The sequence below is a fragment of the Anas platyrhynchos genome, chromosome 3 (genome assembly GCF_047663525.1).
Source record: "Anas platyrhynchos isolate ZD024472 breed Pekin duck chromosome 3, IASCAAS_PekinDuck_T2T, whole genome shotgun sequence".
Taxonomy (NCBI): domain Eukaryota; kingdom Metazoa; phylum Chordata; class Aves; order Anseriformes; family Anatidae; genus Anas; species Anas platyrhynchos.
The window spans coordinates 20,596,469-20,610,012 of NC_092589.1; the positions used below are offsets into that span (position 1 = coordinate 20,596,469).

The 13,544-nt window shown below is 42.4% G+C and overlaps 1 long non-coding RNA gene across 1 annotated transcript; it reads left to right on the top strand.

Moving 5' to 3' along the window:
• The first annotated feature begins 410 nt into the window (after positions 1-410).
• On the top strand, positions 411-13,060 carry LOC140002110 (uncharacterized). Its single transcript, XR_011808065.1, has 3 exons — positions 411-651; positions 802-950; positions 12,519-13,060. It is a non-coding gene; the product is annotated as an uncharacterized lncRNA (long non-coding RNA).
• Positions 13,061-13,544: the final 484 nt, after the last annotated feature.

Sequence of the window (13,544 nt, forward strand, 5' to 3'; positions counted from 1 at the left end):
TCACTGGATCGAGGACCTGTCCTTCACTCCTTTTCAGTACCAGGCCTGTCTGAGAGTCACATCTGTGTAATAAAAAGCTGTGAAATAATTTTCTTGAAGGTAGAGTTTCCTGCAAAGTCCAATTAGTTTCAGTCTCTGCATTGAAATGTGAAGATTATGCCTGTTTTACCTTTGTTTAGTTGAACTGCTTTCAGCAGATCTACTTGAATTATTGTTCTTAAAATCCTGTTAGTGTCTTAGTTTTAACAGGATTTTTGGCTGTGGCTTGCACAAGCCCATTTAACACCATGCTTAACTAGAAATATTATCTTTTGCCTGGGGTGCTGGCTCCCAGACTAAGCTCCACGGAGGCTTGTGTCTGCTGTGGCAGAGGCCAGGAGAGGCTGGGAGAACCAGCCTGTGCTAACGAAGGGGGTGGTGGTAACCACCTCCAGGTGATGGCAATTTTGGCCACATGCCTTGGGGTTTCTGTTCCATGGGAGCAAACACATTCCTCTGCTACATGTTGTAAGGACTTTAGATGTATATCATTAGAAATATATTTCTAGAGATATATTATATGTATATACATTCTATACAAACTGTAGAGAGATTCTATGCAATATCTGCTACGCTGACAGGACAATATTACCCATCAGAAACAAAAAGCAGGTAAGGAGTCCTGATTCAATAAATGAACACAAGAAATACAGATATATGCACATATATATGTATATAGATATAAGGCAGCAGTTTTTTCTCCCCCACCTGAGCTCTGTCATTCTGTACCATTTCAGAATTAGATTATTATTTTTTTTTCAGAAAGCTGCATGGCTGCCAAATGAAAATAAAGCTTGTACAAAAGATGCTACCACTATTTTTCTATAAGATACTCAGTGGTGGAAATGTGTAGGACAGCAAGGACTAAAGCAAAGAGGGAGGAAGACCTGAAGAATGACTTTCAACAAAAGGTAGGTGTATTCTGATGCGGAATTCAGATTTTGCTTTTCATTGTTTGTCTGAAAAAACATCTCATTTGGTTTTGCCTGTGGTTTGCTTGTTACCAAGATGTCAATGACTCAACTTCAGAGGTAAGTTACATTGACTGCCATGGTGCCCCAACTAGCAAGGAGGCAACCCAGCCCAAACACCAAGTTTTACAGTCCAAAATTTGAACCCCGTATCACCTTCTCTGCAAATTGATTTGTGAATGTATGATGAGAAGAGCTGCCGGATGGAACAAGTCAGAACTGTTCAGGAACCTGACCTGGAAATCTTTGGGAGCTTCTTTTTTCCCAGACTTCAAAAGGTTTCCAGTCAGTTTCTGCCTGTGGAATTCAAGCACTGGGATTTAAAGATGTAGTTTATGAAACCACCTTGAAGATTTCCATAAACAATTTCTTTCTCTGCTAAATTTGTCTATCACGTTGTTTTATTTTGTTGCTTGATATGTAAAATATTTTCATTTGTTCAGTGCCGTCTCTCTAATTAAAACACCTAAATCATATATTGGCACTTCAATAATTTTTTTATGTATTCATTTTTTTTTTTTTAATGTAATGGGTATTTTCAGTTTGAAAATTTCAGCTTTCTATATACATATAAGCTTACTTTACTGTTTTCAAAACATCAATTCTGAAAGAGCAAATGTTATAAGACAACACACGTGGTGCCCATTTCGAGGATCTGTCTTGTATTTCTTGCTTCCAGAGAGCATGGACCAGAGGATTTTTCATGATCTATATCTTAAAAACTTTTCCCTCCCTCAGTACCTTCCTGCTATTAATTCCCTTAAAATATCTGTATTTGGTTTTAGCGGTTGCCTACCGACAGACATGGAACAGAGCTACGTACACTTGGTGCCTCTTCCAGATGTATCAGTAATCTTGACACTCTGGAGTTTGGCAAAGCGGATGTTGTACACTTTTTGTCAGAAAATGTATTAGCAAATTAAAGCATTTTGCACACAGCTAAAAAGGTCACTTTTTTTTTTTTTTTTTTTCTCCATAACAAACTCTCCTTAAAAAATCCTCATCCCCATGCTAGGAAAAGTGGAAAATTAGAGGAGAGAAAGTCAGCAGCAAAAAAAAGTTGGATTTTTTACCAAATAACTTTTACCAAAATGAAATTTTTCTATAAAAATTGATTTTGTTTAACAAGCTATTTTGATTTGATTATTGTTTTTATTTTTCAATGGCAAGTTATTTACTGTTTTCTTTTCTCCTCATTGTGTGGCCCTGGGCCTTATTAAATGTGTTCTATTCAAACCCTGCTCTGAAGACAGAAATATTAATTTCCACATGGGCTTTTCTATAGAACTCATTGCTATGGTAACTGAATGTTTCATAAACATTAATGAACTTATTTTCACTGCACTGCAGTGAGGCATTGGGTGGTGGTATTATCCCCATTTCATGATGAAGAACTGAGGCAGAAAGAGATTAAGTACAAAAGTATTCACTAATTTTAAGTTCCCAATCTGAGATGCATGCTCTGATTTTTCAGAGGACTTTAGCTTGTTATCTGTTCAAAGCACAGCTCCCATTGCTGTCAGCTGCAGCTGTGAGTTCAAATTTCTTTGTGCTTTCTTTAGTGGGATAGAGACTGCTTTAATCCCGTTCATACACGGCCTTTTTAATTTCTTTCCTCCACGATAATCAGAAAGAACTGAAACTTATTAGGTAGTGGCCACATCCCCTTTCTACATGTTAACTGAAATGACAATACTTTGCATAATATTATCCAAATACTAATTCATAGCTTTGGTGTTATAACTAAAATAAGAAACAAAATTCTAACTTCTCAAAGATTAAAAGAAAACAAAAACAAAAACATTTGCTTTTTGCGTAGTTTATTTTTAACATTCACAAAAGAGAGAAAAAATCCTGGGAGTCAGTTGTTTTGAGCTTAATCTGGAGGCTAGTGATGGAGCTACAAAGAGTTAAATTGGTGTTTGGAATCTCAGATCTTCATCCAGAGTAATTCATTTAAAAAAATAAATTCTACTATCCCCGAAAGCAACGATACCACTTGTTTGTGGGATTTACAAACAGGTGAATCAAATGTTTCAAACACACCTGGGCTTTGGCAAAGTTCAGGTACACAGTCCTTGACCTGAAGACATCCCCTTATATAGGAAGGGGTTTAAAAGGATAGTATTATGCTTTTAGACAGCAGGACATTATAGTGGCTTTGGGTATCTTGAAGATCCAGCCTTCAATTTGCATCAGAATATGTCATGTGGACCCATGGCTACTTATTTAAATCTAATTTTGCAGTCTCCTGGCCCATTCTTTTCTTCAGGCCTACAAGTATAAACAAAATGCAAAGTTTACTCTCAGATCTTCCCTGAGAGATTTACTTCTGCAGCAAACTTTTGTAGGTGTTTTTCTGAGGCAGTGGTTTATAAGCAACCACTGACCCCATCTTAGCCACAGAGGTGCAAACAGGCTGCTGTAATACCATGTTGTTGAATTTTTCTTCCAATGCGGAATGAAAGAGAGCTTGCCCTTTTCCTCAAATCTCTCCCTGATCGAGAGATGAGTGAGCTGGTAACTACAATATCCAACAGCTTCACCAAGTCGAGAATGCGATGTCTGTGTAATAACGCTCAATTTTGCACACTTCAAATCCATTAGTAGCAATTACCTTACCTGAGGTGTTTTGAGTTAGTTTTAGCACAGCATTCTTGCAGTTGGTAGATAATGAGCATAATAATGTATACAGCATTTTCAAGTCTCTGTTTTTAGCTACAATAATGCCATTAGGATTCTATTTAGCAAATGTGTGCTTCATGTAAAAAGTTAAGACTTTTTTGTTCATGTTTTTCCCCACCTCTTTCCTTTGCACCTCACGTCCCAGTCTATGCAGTGCTGGTTTTCCTGCAAAAGCAGGGAAGTGTTTTGGCCACCGTGTGTGTGCAGAAGCAGTGGGGCCTAGTGCATTGATGCAAAAAACAGGGCGCAGGAGAGCAAGGCTTTGCCCTGCTGCAGCCTGCTGGGCACCCCAATCAAGCCGCATGTCTGTGTTCTGCTTTGTCCTTCTCGCCCATGAAATGGGGACGCTGACGTGCCTGCAGCACCCTGTGGCAGCTGCCCCGCTGGTGGGCTGTGTGGTGGCAAGAGGTGTAGGCTGAAGCACCTTTCCCTAGGGGTGCAGCTTGGTCCTCCATGCTGGGGGTCCTTAGGCACCATGGGTGTGCTTCCCTGCCACATTGGGCTCCTTCCCTCTTTAGGAAAAGGATTTATAGCCTACACAGGGAATTACAGCTGGGAGGAGCACAACCTGGGCTGGGGGATGTCTGGGGTGGATAGTAACGTAAAGGTGGCTGCAATGTGGAATGTCCCAGGCTTGCCTGTTTCCCAGTGTAAATGGGGACACTCAGCTCTGGTTTGGGTGGGATAAGCCTGCCCTTGCTATGAGCTGAGGAGCCACCCCAGAACACCTCCATATCCCTCTACATCAGGTAAGTCCCACTGTCCATGGAGGGATGTAATTATTTTTCAGGAGAGCTTTGGGTTGGGAGAACCTGAATACTGCTGCACAGCCGGGGTTTCATTCCTTCTGCCCATGGAATAGGAAAACAAGAGTTCTGATTTTGGCTATCATCCGAACCAGAAGATGCTGCTAAGCTGCCCCCTTCCCCCTGTAGTTTTCTAAGATATAAGATTTCTTTGGTTTTATCTTTCCGAAGAATTCCTCACCAGAGAGCAGGAAAATTGCTGGGGAAATATAATTGATGCCTTTGTAGATGTCACTGATTAGGTCTCCAGCACAGATCATATCAGCACATTTAAAATCACTCTAAAATGTTACTGTTCTCCTTTTGTATTAAACTGATTTTTATTTTTTTATTTTTACTTATGTTTTAATGAGCCATGCAAACTTCAGAAGCAAAAGAGTATTTGGGCAGCCACACAAAATATTTCGGGAAACCAACCTTTATTTGCAGTTGATGTGTTTAGAAACAGACAAGGTAAGAGCTTGGAGAGCCTTTGCTCTTTTAAAGGGGAACTTGTGAACAGGTCTCTGGCAGAAATGCACCTTCTCTCCAGCTCTTTTGCGCTTAGATGCTCTTTCGAGAAAGCCAGTTCATCCTGGCTTATGTGAGAGATGTATTTCTCACTCTTCAGTAGCTGGGGGGCTGTGGGGTAGTGTGATGAAGGGGAGCAGAGCTCTGCTGCTGTCCCATTTCCCTGCCTGCAGAGCTGCCTGCAGGCAGTCAGGCCATGACTGTTCCTGGGGCTGAGTTTTTTGCTCACCACCTCCTGTCCCCTTCACTGTGAGCATGACTGTCACCTCCATCCGTCTGCTGCCCCGGATGTCTGCTGAGTTGACAGCCGAGCCCAAAAGCTGACCCCATCCACAGCCTGCAAACCAAAGGGGAGCTGGCGGAGGCAGATATCACCTCTCAGTCACAACGTGCCCGGGCTGCTCCGGGGGCAGCGCAGCAAAGCGCTGGCCCTGATCTCCTTGCGTTGCCATCACCTACCCTGAAATTAGTAACAGCGCGTCCAAGGTTAGCGGCAAATTCAGAAACCCAAGCCACAGAGGAGGAGGGTGAATAAAGGACGGTGGCTGCGTACAGTATGAGTGGTTGCCTTAAACAATGCATGACCTCTGAATTAGAAAGACTGGGATTAGCAAAGTGCTTTTTGCATTATTGGGCCCGTTTACAAAAAACGTTAGTCCTAATTGTACGGTACCACAGAGCCTTAACTCGAGCACATATTGGTTTTGTAACCCGATCCCCATATAAATTGTAGTCGGTGAGAGCGGAACAATTAGTGCCTTAATCTACTGGAACTGCACAGTATCTTTAAATCTGAATTTTCCTGATCGTTATGGGTATTACAAGAGTCAATTAATTTATATTTCACACAGAAATGTAATTAAATCCCACGACAACATAACTGTGAAGCGGATGGGGGGGGACGAGGAGCATGGAGGGAAAGGCTTTTCCTCGCGGAGCTGCCATCAAACTTCGCGGCGTGTCGTTAATGGAAATGAAATGTGTCCTGTTTTCCTTTATGAAGTACAAAGTCTGGTGTGTGTGTGGGGGTGTTTTCTAATTTCGTATTGAGCAGCAGAGAGGTCACAAAAAAGAGTTTGCTGCTGTGTACTTTCAACTCAGTCTGCAAGAAAATCATATAGTGCTTGCTAACCAGTGTAAGCACTTGGAAAAGATGAAGGCCTTGATGTTGCGGAGAGCCCAGCGCCGGTAGTTGGTCACCTAAGGGAATCCACTTATGACTCTATTACCCAGTAAATTAGCAGAGTGGTTCAGTCAGGTATATTTATCATGAAGAGAACTGAAGATAATTAATACACTGCATTGAATGCAAATTGCACCCACAGCACTTATCTCATTTTCAATTAGCACAAATGTTACAGCACTGCAGGCTTGTTATGGTTTTACCATGGGCTGGGTAATTAATTTCTGTGAGCTACATATCAGACACCTGATAATGCCGTTTATTAATAAATGTCACCCCAGGTATCTGTTAGGAGAGGTAAATAAATTAAATGTTCAGTTGTCTGCCCTGTGCAAATCTATTCTTACACCTCATTGCATCTTTTCACTTGTTTGTTTATCAACGAGAATGACTATGGAGATTACAACGGCAAACAAAGGAATATGAGGAACAATAATCTGTGCCGAAAAGCGGCGTTGCTCCCAGAGGCAGCCCGGCCGCCGATGGCAGCAGCAGCGCTGTCGCTGTGCTTCTGCCCACCCAGCGGCCACTGAGGTAACCCTCCTGTCAGGGGTACCCTGTCCAGCATGGGAGGGAAGCCGAAGCGCCCCCAAATCCTCCATTTTCAAGGAATTTGACAGGCACGTGTCAGTATATACTGCTGTCTGTGAGCTGTCCGCCAGAGCAATTTAACTGCCCCCACCAGAGACAACATTTTAGGCCGTAATGGCTGACTTCCACACAGCCCCCCGCGCTACTTATGTTCATCGGCTCCTGAGGTAATTTTCTGTATGCGCTTTTCCTTTTCCTCACAAAACTTGAGAAAAGGAGTGAGGGCGTGGGTCAACCTGCCAGCTTGTACCCACAAACTGGGGGATGCAGCCGTGCAGCGTGGTGCCACCCCCAGGCTCTGCCATGGCCCTGGTGGAGGTGGTGGCCCCACCATTTGCCTCAGGGCCAGGGGTGGCACGGCATGGGCTGTGCAAGGTGCTTCTGGGGGCTGTCCTTGCCTCGTGGACAAAATAGTAGTGATAATAGTGAGAATGAAGCAGCCAAGTGTTCTCCGATCTTTTCCATGCTTTGGAAAATGAGGGAAGTGTGAGGTGGAGTGTTTTTGGCAGGCTGGCAGAGGGTAAAACTGGGTAAGGTCCTGCTGCAGGAATATGATAAGGTCAGGAAATGCCAGTTCCCCCAAACCCAGTGTTTTTTTCTTGTGAGTGGGTAGATCAAATCTGGCAAATTTTATGGCCAACTGTTGCTTTTAAGTTTCAACATCAGCCTCATCACCTTTGTGTAGAAAGTTTTTTTCCCCTCATTTGATTTTGAAAATTCAGCAAGTCACACTAATAAAAATAGTTGAAAATGCTCAAAATAACCTGAGCTGAAAAAAAAAAACAACCAACCAACTGAGTAAAAATCCCCTACTAAACATTAGTAAGGCTGTTAGGGTTGGAAAATGTACATGGTTGGACCAAACCTGTTGTGCCTCCCAGCTTCTCTGCTGGCTTCTTTTGCTTGGTCTGTTCAAAGAGTATCTTGCTGCTTCAGTGTTCACAGCAGAGACCTGTACCACTGGAGGTGGTGGTGGCTTTGGTGATCCCTCTCCCCAAGGAGGGTCACAAACAGGTACCACTACTCAGCTTAAGCAAGCTTTACTTAACCCTTTTTAGACCATGCAGAGCAGGTTAAATTAACAAAATCCCCACTGCATGGGTGCAATTCTGCTGATAGAATGATGCCTTATTGTAGTAATTTCGTATTGCAAATACAGAATCAAGGCAAGTAGAGCTGTACAGCGTAAATACTTGTATTCTGATGTACATTAAGGAGTTGTACTAGTTCGAATGCACTGGAAAAATAAATATCTCTAACTGATCTTCATATTAACAGAAATCTGAGCATAAACTAATCTTCAGTCTTTCCCAAGGATAAACAATAATTACAGCAACAACAACATGAAGATGAAATACAGCACTCAATTCCATAGATATAGGCATATTTAGTAATAGCTCCGTTATCAGTGACTTCTAAGTTAGCTATGGGAGAGGAAGCCTCTAGCAAGTGACTCTTGCCACAATAGTTTAATCAGTATGAATTTCAGCAAACACTGCTCTTAAGCAAAGTGTTTTCATCCTTTTTGCAGATCTTCATTACATTTCATAGTCCTTATATGATAAATAATTTCCATGTGCTTCCTGGTAGCGTGACCTCCCGTCTTACCCATCATCGGCTGTGATCTTTTCAAATTGCAGGACTCAGAAGATGAGATTTAAAACAATGTTTCTTTAAAAATACTGCAGCACTTGAAAAAATCAATTTAAAAAAGTCTTATTTGGATTAAGGTTCATACTCCAGAGAAGAATATGTAGTTTTAAAGGCCATGTGACCTGCAAACATCCTCTAAAACCATGTTTACTATGCTGAGAAAAATGTATAAACTCACAGTTTAAACAATTATAATAATATTCATGCTGAGGAGTTGGCAAGGTATAGAATTCCTGCAAATTCCTTATTCGAAGAGGAACAACATATTCAATAAAAATAGATACAATGAGCTCACTTTAGTAATTGGGTGCAACACATTTGGTTTCTTTCCGGATACATTCAAGTTAACTCCCAGGCATGACAGTGTGGACCCCTGCCCCTACTGTGTGCCCTGCACGTCAGCTCCTCGTGGGCAGCCACCTTGCCCCAGGAGGCAGAGCACAACTTGTGCCAGGGTGACGCCAACTCAATCACACCATGCTGGCCAGGATTTGGCTCTGCTGGTGAGACTGGTGCTACCTGCGGAGCAAGGATCTAAGGGGAACAAGCATCGTTGAAAAGCTGTAGAAGAAGGGAGCCCGTATGATTTGTCAAGGCTTTCAGATGGGATTCCCTCTTGCATCTTCCTCCCAAGAGAGAAGTAGATGCAATGGTGCACCTTGTTTCTGTGTTTCTGCTGTTATTATTTATGCAAGTCTGAGAAACATGCCTTATGATAGAGGGGAAATTTGGTGAAGATTTGCGTTCCCTGAAGATGTTCAATCCACAGGCTGAAGGCTCTGGACAGATGTGTTTGATTCTTTCTGCAGAGACAACATAGGGCTAGTGGAGCGAATCTGTCAAATGGCTCCTTCGCTGCAGCTTTACACAGCTTGTTAGATGTGACGAGGATGATAAGAATGAAGACCATGAACTCAATTAGGAATTCCGTGGGAAGCTGGTACCAGGCCCAATGCCAGGTTTGATATGCCTTTGTCACTGAAGAGATGCATTGCAGCAGTAAATGAAGTTTTCTAAGCATGAATGCTGCATGCTTGCATATTTCAAATGACTATAGTCCAGCTGAGAAGTGACACGGCCATGAATAACAGAGACAAGGTCATCACCTGCCAGGATGGGAGAAAGTCTCCTAGCCAATGGAAGAGAATAGAAGTGTTGCTTGCAGAGGTTGCTATAGGAAAACTTAGCATCAGTAGCAAATCCAAGAGCACTCCTAAATTATGAAACAAACACCTCAATTGTGGAAATGCAACCTCATGCCAGGCGTACTGCACTCAAGTGACACGCTCTTAAAGATGCTCTCCTGTCTCCCATCTGTCTTGCCTCTGTCTTGCTTGGATTTAACCAGCTGCTTTTCCTTTACTGCCATGTTGGTGGTAGCAGTGTGTTTATACACACCGAGACGCAGATACAGCCGTATTTCACCTGCCTGCTTCTGGCAATTCAATCCATGTCAAGTCACCTAGCAGCTCTGCAGACACAGGGAAGAGCTGTAAAGAATGCAGATGAGAAGTCCACAGGAGAGAGAAGTGTAGTGCTGAAGATAATGCTTTTTCAGTAGTTACGGGGTGTGTCTCAGCAGGAAGGACTCAAAATAATTTTAGTACATTACCCTGGACTTCTGCCACCCGTCAGACAAGACAGCAATATCTCATGGTTAGTGCTGAAGTCAAGGAGGATGAGGATGGATGGATGCCCTCTCCCTGCTGACAGGAGGGCCTCATCCATCAATGCCACTTGAATAGCTCCACTTCCACATCCTGGCTTGAATCCAGACTGTGCTGGATCTAGAAGATTCACTTCTAGCAAATTTAGCCCAAGCTGCCCTTTGGCTAGTAGCTGTAGGAGCTTTCCTGGGAGCTGGGAAGCCTGTTGGGTGTTAGTAGGGAAGAACTCATGTCTGTGCTGTGGATTTCCTCAAGGCTGGATGACAGTCAATTCCCAATGTGCTGGTAAGTCTCAGTTGGTGTCCCCAGCTCCCTTCTTGCAAGACTTCAGCCTTCTGGGTTGGATTCTGGAGCAATCAACATGAAGATAAGTTTGGCCAGATGTAAAAGACAGCCCTTGGTTTTTCGTGGGATAAGGAGAAGGGAATGGGAAGCCTTTACAGAAGACAGAACTTGGTCTTTGGATAATGTAGTGCAGCTGGGTTGACTTCCAGGTGTGAGGAAGGGCTGGCTCCCTCTTCTTGGTTAAGTTGTAGGAAAGGAGTATGGGAGGTGATGGCAGTCATCAGAAAGGCTGAGCAGCTTTGCTGGAGGAATTGAGACCATGCTGGAGAAACAGGCTGGTGTGTCCACCAAGCTCCTCGCAGCCAGCCTCCCCTCTCCTCTGCTCTTGGGAAGGGAGAGACAGAGGGCCCCTGGCACGCCTTGCTGTTCTCGCTCTTTTTCCATGCTTCCTGAGGTGCTGTGGAGCACGAAGGGGACGTTGTATCCATTCATAAGCAAACTCTCTTCTGCAATGAATGTAAACCAGGTGTCCATTCTGATGCTTGCAGCACGTGTAGGTATTGGTGCTGGTGGTGGCAGCGCATGGGGGTGGTTCTGGCCCCAGGGTGGTGATGGTAGCTGTGTGGCTGCCCTGTCCTCAGCCGGTGCTGCCAGGGCAGAGGCAAGCTGTGCTGGCTAGTACCATGTCACCAACACCAGTGAGACCTGCTTCTCCATCATGCTTTGCCCCAGCTGTGCTTGGTGCTGCGGCTTGGGGAGCCCAGAGCTATTTCGTGCCTCTATGGGCCAGCGTGCGGAGAACTGCTTTGGGAAGGGAATTTCAGAAGAGAAGGAGTCTATTAGCTGCCTCCACTTATCTCCCTGTTATTATTTATTGTCCACGTGTAAGCTTCCTTTTGGCTCCTTGGTTATTTCTGGCTGTTGATACTATAACAGAGGTCCAGGGTGAGGTTACCACATACCACTAGACTGGGACAGACACGCTTGGAACTTAAGGAAAATGACCATGAATAACCCGAATAAGCAACAACTTTTTCCTCCCTGCCTTGTGGGTTGGTGTCAAAGCCTTTAAGTGGTTACGTTCCAGTAGTTATTCTGTAGCTACGTGTTTATATTCTTACCAATATGGATTTGCATTTACCTGTGTTTCAAGATGATTATTGGGTACCAAGCAACTGATTGCACTTGCAGCCAATCATGTGCCATTAACAGTGAAAAATGGCAGGCATTGTTGTTTCAAATCTCGTTTGGTTTGGCAGGGGTACAATAGTAAAAAATAACAGCTAAATCAATTGCTTGAATATACAGGGGTTTTTTTCATCCTCAGGCATTTTTCTCAGTACAGTTTTGCCTAATCTCTGTACACTGACTAGCGTATTCCTATTGCCATTTGAGAAAATTTAATAGTCTATTCACTGCTTTCCTTGAAGGGGTGGATTTTAGAAAAACAAACGCACAAACACATAATTTTTATATTTAAAGGAAGGCTGTCAAAGTTGAGATGCTAATATTTGACCCACAATTTGAGGAATTATTTGCAAAGTTCAGTGAGCTACTTAGTTTTCCAAATTACAGCAGTGATTGTGTTTATTTTACTGAAACAAAAATTCCAGGGAAATATTGTTTGCCACACTACAAACAGGTCGGATTTCATAATAAGCCCCATGTAATGAAGGTAAACTAATATTAGTAGGCAGAGGAGAGGGTCAAATGTTTAATCTGAAACTGAGTTCTTGGTTTAAATATGCAGTTTTCAGTCAAACAAAATGAATCATGAATTTGTGCTGCTTTTAGTGAATTGTTTCAATTTGTAGAAAAAGGTAGAAAAATGCCAAAAAAAACTCATGTTTCATTTCAACATTTCTAAAAGCTCCAAGATGCTCTACAGTGAAATGCATTGATTCTCCATCTTAAGAAATTGTTTAATTTTCAAAATGACTTCAATTTTTTATTTAAAAAAATGAAACAGGTAAAATATAAATTAAAGTATATTGTTGTGGAGTGAATGAAATGTTTCAATGAAATGTAGTTCTATTTTATTTTTATTTTTTTTCAAATAAAAACTTCTGGAAACTTGTTTCAGGTCAGAACAATGAATAATTACATGTTATTTTTTTCTTTTATTTAGTTTTGATTCTTTTGGCTGCTTGTAGCCACTTGAGCAAGTCTTGTAGGAAGAAACGTTGACTTCAAGTTTGCCAGTCACTAGAAGCAGGTAAAGTGCTCTGATTGTCGGAATCACGTATGAGAGTCAGTGGGACGGTGGGGACTTCACTGCCTCGGGGGCCAGGAATGCTGCAGTTTAATCCTGTGGCTGTGAAAGTCAACGGAAGAATTCCTGGGTAGGATCGAGCCTGTTGTAACTAATCCTGCGAATCAGAAGTCTGCATTTCCAGGCACTTTACTAGTCTTATTGCTAATGACTTTATGGTGTAAGAAAATTACCTTGACCCTGTAGTACACGCACTTCTTTGCTACCGTTAACATCGTTAAGGTCCTTGCAATGCTGCTCAGTCCTGTAGATATCATGCTTCACCACTCAGCTGTTACCGAAGGACTTGTTTTTTTGGTAATCTTTGCTCTAACAAGGAAGCGAAGGTTGTTGTGTGTGAAGAAGAGGATGGGGGTAGGGAGGATTTTAATCAGCAAGTGATCTGAGAATAAAGAAAGGTTACCTGTTTGTTTGTCAACAGGATGAAGTAAATAAGAGTTAAAAAAAATCTGAGACACCAGTCAAAGGCAATCAAATATGTATTTAATTAAAGCAAACATAAAAATTAAAGTTACATGTTGAATCAATAAACAGCACTTTTTTCTACATGCATTTTGAACAAGACAGATCAGAATCTTGCATGATGAAGACATAATGTGTCATAATAATTAGGAACACAGACAAAAGAACAGCTAATCAACATGCAAATTTATGCAGTTCTGGCGATTCAGATGAGGCAGATTTCTACCTCTTTTTTTGCTTGATTCATCTTCATTGCTAATCATCTGAAGGCTGCCAAATGTTCACTGACACTAATGTATTATAGGTCAAGAGAGGCAGGTCTTCACCTATTACCCCCACAAACAATATGCTTTCCTTCCCTGTTTCCTCTTCAGGATTTTCAGCAATTACTGCCAGATGCAATCAGACTCCTTGAATAGG